This window comes from Aquarana catesbeiana, linkage group LG03 (assembly GCF_042186555.1).
Source record: "Aquarana catesbeiana isolate 2022-GZ linkage group LG03, ASM4218655v1, whole genome shotgun sequence".
Taxonomy (NCBI): Eukaryota; Metazoa; Chordata; class Amphibia; order Anura; family Ranidae; genus Aquarana; species Aquarana catesbeiana.
In genome coordinates, this window is record NC_133326.1 from 186,833,943 (window position 1) to 186,842,354 (window position 8,412).

The following is an 8,412-nucleotide window of genomic DNA, read 5'->3' on the forward strand; positions in this document are numbered from 1 at the left end:
AAACAACAGGAGAGGGGGTCCATGTCACCCATGAAGCAAATGCCAGGACAGACTGTATCGGAATTTTACTTATCTATGGAAAGTATGATGGCAGATGAGGGATTGGACTTGGCCCTGCCAGTCACAATCCGAGCCTTCAATAGACAATTTATGGAGGGATTAATTCCACAGATAAGTGAGAGACTGAAAGCCTGCACACCAGAGTGGAGGGCAACTAGAGATAGAGGGACGTTGTTACAAAAAGCGCAAGGCATAGAGGCGGACTTAGCAGAAACCAAAGGGAGGAAATCTCATGCTATCAACGCACTCGGGGGTCCCCAAGAGCAAGGTAGAGGTTCCTTTCGCAAACCCCTTACCTGTCACTACTGTAACAAGATTGGTCACATCAGACGCAACTGTAAGAAAAGAATAAGGGATGAAGGAGAGGAAGGTGTTGATTCTCCAGTTAATCAGAGAAGGAACCAGCCCAGGGACAACAAAAATAGTCATATCAGGCAGCAGGGAGATGGTCCACGCGCATGACTCACCCCGGTTTTAGAAAAATCCAAAACAACAATGCTTAAGACAAATATAACGGTTGGTAATAAGAAAATCTCTTGTTTAGTCGATACAGGAGCTTCACGCTCGTTACTTTCTGACTCTGAACTACTCCCTGGCCAAAAATAACCTGACACTTTACTAATAACTGGATATGATGGCATTTTAGCCGACGCCCCGCTTACAAAACCTCTGAAAGTTAAAGTAGGAAACCACATGTTCCTTTCACGCTTTCTGGTATCCAGAGGAGCCCCCACTAATTTGTTAGGAGCTGACATTTTGCAGAAAATAGGAGCTAACATTACTTATCACCCAGATGGCACTGTCACCTTAGCTATAGGGGATAATCAAGAACACATGGAGATGTGTAACCTGATACAATACCTAGAGGAGGAATCGGAATTGTCCGGCACACCTCCTTCAGACTTAGATCAGATTTTGTCGTCCCTTCCAGGAGAACTATGGGAAAAACATCCAGCTGATGTTGGACTTTTGCCCATACCTCCGGTTACCCTACAGCTGATTCCAGGAGCAGTGCTTCCCCAACAAAAGCAGTATCCACTTAGTGCACCCCAAGAGACGGCCATAGAAATGCAGGTCCAATCCTTCTTAAAAAGTGGAGTTCTAAAAGAGGTAAAATCACCGGCAAACACTCCCTTGTACCCGGTTAAAAAGAAATCAGTAGCCGGTAGTCCGGTTAAGTATAGAATGGTCCAAGACCTTAGAGCGGTCAACAAAATACTAGCCCCGATGACACCTTTAATACCCAATCCACATACATTACTGTCACAAATACCATCAACCAGTATGTACTTTACGGTTATAGATTTAGCGAATGCTTTCTTTTCCGTCCCGCTTGCTGAAGAATGCCAACTTTGGTTCGCATTTTCAATAAAAAATCGGCAACTAACCTGGACACGCCTACCTCAGGGTATGGCGCATTCACCTACCTTGTATTCGCAAGCATTGCAAACGGTGTTGGGAGAATGGGTACCACCAGATTCCTGTGTATTGTTACAATATGTGGATGATTTATTGTTATGCTGCCCTGACAAAGAAACTTGTTTGGCCACCACCCTTAATTTGTTGCGATTTTTGGCAGAAAAAGGTTGCAAGGTTAATAAGAAAAAGTTACAAGTGTGTCAGGAAAAAGTTATCTTTTTGGGACATTGTATATCACAGGGTACGAGACATCTCACTGAGGAGAGGGTTCAAGTGATAAAGGGAATGTTACCCCCACGGAATTTCAAACAATTGCGTATGTTTTTAGGTATCGTGTCATATTGTAGACAGTGGATACCACATGCTAGCGCTTTGATGCAGCCATTATACGATTGTTTGAAAATTGTACCGTATGTGCTTACAGAAGTAGCTTATGAGTCGTTTATCACTTTGAAAAAGTTGTTGATTTCTGCCCCGGCTATTGGTATACCAGATTACACCAAGATATTTAATCTGTACATTGCTGAGATCACTGGACACGCCACAGGTGTTCTGACACAGGCACATGTAAAACAAAGACCAGTCGCTTACTTTTCAGCAGCATTAGATCCAGTATCTAGAGGTTCACCGTCTTGTGTACGGGCGGTAGCTGCAGTGTCAATTATCATAGATAAGTCATCAGAGATTGTTCTAGACAATCCAGTCGTAGTGCATACCACACATGACATACATGCAATCTTGTCTCAGGTACAGCCCAAACACATTTCAATGGCTAGGCAATTAAGATTACAGTGTACTTTACTCTTACCCCCAAATGTTACTTTTCAGCGCTGTACAACCTTAAATTTGGCCACCTTTTTGCCTCTTCAGTCACCAGATTTGGCAAGGGGGAATGATAGTACTAATAGTACTAGTGAGAAAAGAAATGAGGACACTGACACTCTTTTTTGTTTAAAGAAGTAGATGAACACGATTGTTTTCAGCTCATGGAACAGGAGACAATGGGATTCCCACATGTTACAGATACACCGATTTTAAATGCTGAGCACACCTTGTATATAGATGGTAGTAGGTTTGCTGATGACAAGGGTAAATATCACACAGGGTATGCTGTAGTGACTGATACGCAGGTAATTGAAGCACAGGCCTTACCAGCCCACATGTCAGCACAGGAAGCAGAATTAAAAGCTTTAGAACAAGCCCTAGAATACTTAAAAGAACGAGAAGGGAATATTTACACTGACTCTGCCTACGCTTATGGTGTAGTGCACGATTATGGCCACATATGGAGGGCTAGAGGTTATCTGACAGCAGCAGGTACACCTGTAAAACATGGAGAAGGGATTAAGAGAGTCCTGAACAATCTTCAAAAGGTTAAACGAGTAGCCATTATGAAGATAGCGGCACACACGAGCGCAAAAACAATTGAGGCAAAAGGAAATGCATTTGCAGATTTGACTGCAAAACAGGCAGCTCTAGGGGAAGGAAGCCCTGAGACCTTAGCAGCGGTAGAGGTGAGTATCCCAGAACCAACATGGCAGCAGCTGAGTAAATTACAGGAGCAAGCAGGGGAGAGCGAGAAAGATAAGTGGGTCAGGATGGGAGCAGCACCAGACCTTGACAATGTATGGAGGGAAGGAGGCAAAATATGCCTGCCTGCCTCTCTGTACCCAGCAATGGCAGCGGCAGTTCACCTACCCACACACGTCAGTTCCAATTCCATGTATAGGATTGTGAACCAAGGATGGCTCGCCCCTGGATTCAGTAGCACTGCAAGAAACTACTGTGCAGCCTGCCAAATCTGTCTCCTGAATAACCCAGGACAGAGAGTAAAAACCCCACGAAAACACCAGGTCCGGGCCCAATACCCCTTCCAGAGACTGCAAATTGATTACATACAAATGCCTAAGAGCGGCCCTTTTGAATTTGTCCTCGTGTGTATCGATTTATTCTCAGGTTGGCCCGAAAGTTATCCAGTAAAATCGGCTACAGCTAAAGCCACAGCTAAGAAACTGATCACTGAGTTAATACCTAGGTTTGGTCTTCCTGAAACCATAGAATCAGATAGGGGGACACACTTTACAGGAGAAATCATGCAGAATGTGATGACCATGTTAGGGGTTCAACAAAGTTTTCACACCCCTTACCACCCACAGAGTTCAGGATCAGTGGAGAGAGTAAATGGGACAATAAAGTTAAAAATACAAAAAGCCATGCAAGAGTTAAACAAGCCTTGGCCAGAATGCCTGCCTTTGGCTTTGTTCTCTATAAGGTACACTCCAACAGGAAAGACAGGATTATCCCCATATGAGATACTTTTTGGGAATGCACCTAGATTGGGTTTATACTTTCCACAGATTATGCAATTGCAATGTGATAGTTTGACTGCATATGTGATACAATTACAACAACGTCTAACTAAGATCCACACAAGTGTGTATTCTTCTCTTCCAGACCCTAATTCAATAACAGGTACACATACGCTGCTACCAGGGGATTATGTATATGTGAAGAAACACACCAGAAAGACATTGGAACCCAGGTTTGAAGGTCCTTACCAAGTACTCTTGACCACAGCCACCTCAGTAAAGCTGGAAGGAAAACCTACCTGGATACACGCATCACATTGCAAGAAACAACCCGAGAAAACAACATGATGAAATATCTACTTACATATTTTTTGTTGAAGATTGTTGTTTTACAAATATATGCATGGACTCCTGGTATTAATGTACTTGAAGTAGAGGAAACAACAACTTTCGAATGGGCTATAGATGATCCTAAAGTAGCAAATTATTATTGACAAAGGTAGACTAGTACATCTTTCCTCACAGATACAACAGGATACTGCACCACATTGGTGGGATATATTTAGTGGAATGTCTTCTACAGCAACCAATACCTTTCACTGGTTGTTAAGTCCAATGGTAATTATTATTCTAATATTAATATCACTTACAATCACGAATATATGTGTATACAGGAAAATAAATAGGAAAATTAGGAGAATAGACAGGGTATACTGATAAGTGTGTATTGACATCACCCTACTCCTATAAAACTCCTCTTCTTGAATTTTAAGATGTTGGTAATACCTAGGGGGATGGGTTCTACCCCTCTGACAGCTCGCGGTCAGGGAAAGGACTCTGGGGAAAAACTGACTAGAACTTATTCATGAGGACCCAGGGGGAAGGAGAGGATGATGTCAAAGGGGGAAATTGATAGGGTTGAAATAATGACTTAGAGTTCCACTTTAATTGTTTCTGTTTTTTCTTACCTGTGTACGTATCAATTGTTCTATTTAAATTGTTTGTGCTCCTTTCTTACCTGTGTACGTATCAATTGTTCTATTTAAATTGTTTGTGCTCCTTTCTTACCTATGTACGTATCAATTGTTCTATCAATCTGTATCTAGATGGAATTTGGAACTGCTGAATAATCATTACATGTTCGCTGATGAGAAACTCTTTGTACCTTAACCTCATTTGGTAATGCCGATAAGATTACTGCTTTTGTAACTGCCTATAAAAGAAGTAAAGGGAGCAGTCCCTTTTGGGGATGCTCAGAACTTTGATACAGACATACCTGACTCTGTGTCTTAATTCCTATATGAAGCAATAATTTGGCAAAGCAATATAAACTATAAGCAACTTATTTAAAAGTTGAACCTAACACTTTAATAAATATCCCCCCCCCCCCAAAAAAAAAAATTCTTCATCAGTTTAGGCCAGTATATATTCTTCTACATATCTTTGATAAAAATAAAAAAAAAATTGTAATAAGCGTGTATTGATTGGTTTGTGCAAAAGTTATAGCGTCTAAAAAATAGGGATAGATTTATGGCATTTTTATTATGATTGTATTTTTTACTAGTAATTGTGACGATCTGCGATTTTTATCGAAACTGAGACATTGCGGCAGACAAATCCGACACTTTTGACACTTTTTTGGGACCACTGACATTTATACAGCGATCAATGCTATAAATATCACTACCAGGGAAGGGGTTAACACTAGGGGGGCGATCAAGGGGCTAACTGTGTTCCCTATGTGTGTTCTAACTGTGGGGGGAATGTGGCTGAATAGAGGAGGAGAGAGATAGTTGTTCCTACTTAGTAGGAATACACGATCTCTTTCCTCTCCCCTGAGAGAACCGGGATTTGTGTGTTTACATACACCGATCCTGGTTCTCACTCTGTCACGAGCGATCGCGGGTGCCTGGTGGTCATCGCGCCCTCCAGTCACGCGTATCAACTCCAGGGACATGCCGCGGGTGCGCGCAGGCGCCTCCGGAGGCACGCACGCGCCTGCTACAGCGTCTTAAGGAGCCTGAAGTACAGCTACGATGGCTCGGGCAGGGGAGCCAACCCGCCGCAATTATGCTGGTCGGTAAGCGGTTAATGAAATGTATAATTACATTTTTGGCTGTTGGTGTGCCCTGCCTAAACAAAGGGGACAGATAACGTAAGCTTAGAAACACTTTTAGTTCCTTTATAGCTGGTTAATTCTGTTTTTACTAATGGTTGATGGTCATCATTTTTAAAAGTATAATCATGTTTATGTGTGCAGTGAAGATGTGCTCTTTTGGGTAACCCTTAATGATATGAGCGGGTTATCTATCAACCCAGAGGATGCTTTGCTAAATTTGATAGGATTTGGGGAGGCTGGCTTGACATTCCTGGTTTGGCTCTGGTTGACCTAGTCAACAGAAAATTGGGGTAGGTTGACATTTGCAATATTGTTTTTATATTCACAGTCAAGGAATAATAGGCAGCTGTTAACACGCTGTGGGACCGTTATCATACCTGCTCTTTTGGCCCACTTGTGGGGCCCTCTGATTTAACACTGAAGGGCTCAAATTTGCATCAGACTTTATAGCGTTGGACATTGTAATTGTACTTAAAAGCACAAATCTATTGCACGTGGGCTAAGTTAAAAGTTCTAATGAATAGCAGCTAGCACAATATTGTTGGCAACAATAGACAGTAATATGTGGTATAGGTGCAGCGCTGTACTAAATAATGTCCATAATAAATAAAAAGTTCATAAGCATTCAGGTGATGTTCCTGAGCTGTTGTAATGATAGATGGAAGCCGTCACCAACACCCAATCACACTGACTGTTACCCTAGGGCAGTGGTTCTCAACTCCAGTCCTCAGGACCCACCAACAGGCCAGGTTTGCAAGATAACTGAAATACATCACAGGTTAATTCACTTGCTGCTCAGTGATTGCAGTATTCTAATCTGCAACTCCCCAAGGTAATACTTAAAATCTGGCCTGTTGGTGGGTCCCGAGGACTGGAGTTGAGAACCACTGCCCTAGGGCAAAGACATTAAAGCAATAGGTAACATCTCATGGTAGTCTCAGCAATCCTCAGCTCCAAGAATATTACTTCCTCCTGAGCGAGATTAGACTTGCACCAATAGACAGGTAATGGATGTTGATTCACATAAGTAATCCACCAACAGCCAACAGTAACACAGGCAAAACACATCACACCAGGGATCAACAGTTGGTGTTGTAATGGAAAATTGTAAGTTCTGTATATAATTGTATTCTATTTTATATGTATTGCACACTGCCCTCACTGTGCACACGGCACTAGCAATGTTTTCAGTACGTTTGCATTCTTTCGAGTCCTGATTAGAATTAGCCTGCCTATGTGATGTCCCTTGTTACCATAAACGTACAATTGCAATATGAATGTGATACCTACGTAATCATGTGGATAAAAACCTTCAATTGCGTCATAATAAACAGAACAGTTATTTGGAAAGATGCTGAGCGTATCTTTTGTGTCTGTTTCCTACTGCAGTAGTTATTATTAATTTGGAACCATTAATCAATATGAGGATAGGAGTTTCCTAGCTATAAAATGTCCAGCTCAGGTGGCGAGCTTTGCATAGGAGGGGTTTTGCAGGTGACCCTGAGAATCCGAAACGAGGAGCTTGAGACGATCCGGGAATTTCTGATAATCAGCCGGCTGAGGTAAGCCTTTTGCTTACATTTGAGTTATCAGACTTCCTTGATCGGTAAGGCATTTTTGGGACAAAGGGTAACTATTTGACTCCCCTTAATTGAACTGTATTGATTATTGGTTATATGTTTTGTTGTCACTGTCTATTGTCCATCGGAGTGTTATAGATAAGAAAGGGAAAAATAGTGCTGTTCACAGGTATATGTAGTACATCTGCTAGATAAAGTAGTTTAGAGGCAAGAGGGTATAGGCACACGCAGAGAAGACTGACCAATCATTATGGGCATTAAATTAAGTAAGGGAATGAAGAGTAAGAGACCCTCAAAAATGAGGAGCGCTATATATGAACCGAAGGTTCGGTTCTGCCAATACTGAGCCCCTAGATTAATGGTTAAAGTGGACAGGGCTCCACAATGGGTAACTGGGTTACCACCAAGGTTCACAGGGACTAAGAATCATGCAGAGTAAACAGCTAGAGAAACAGCTATCTATGTGAGCAGGATGGATCAAGGGTGACAATTAACACTAGACAGAAAGGGACATTTTGATGTTAAGTTGTGGGATGAATTTGGGGTCAGGCACTTCAACTAGTAAAGTCAAGAAACAGAGTAATGAGAGTTAAAATAGAATGCTTTATATGTTGTCAGAGAGGGAAGATGGGACGAGCACTATGGCTGCCCGTCTGATGATAGAAGGTACAGTATGTGAAGTATGGTATTACAATACATGGGATGCAAAGCATATCAGAACAAAATAAAGAAAGCAGAAGTTAAGCAGGGAAATATTAAAGAGTTAAAAGAAAGTGAGAGAATGATATGCATGCGTTGTGTACAAATGGGAAAAATGTAAGCAATTTTGGAGAGATATTCGTGTATGTGTGTGAATGATGGAACCTTTAGTTCTATCTCTTGTGTGTGTCATGTATGTAGATGTGACCCCCTCCTTTGCACTCTC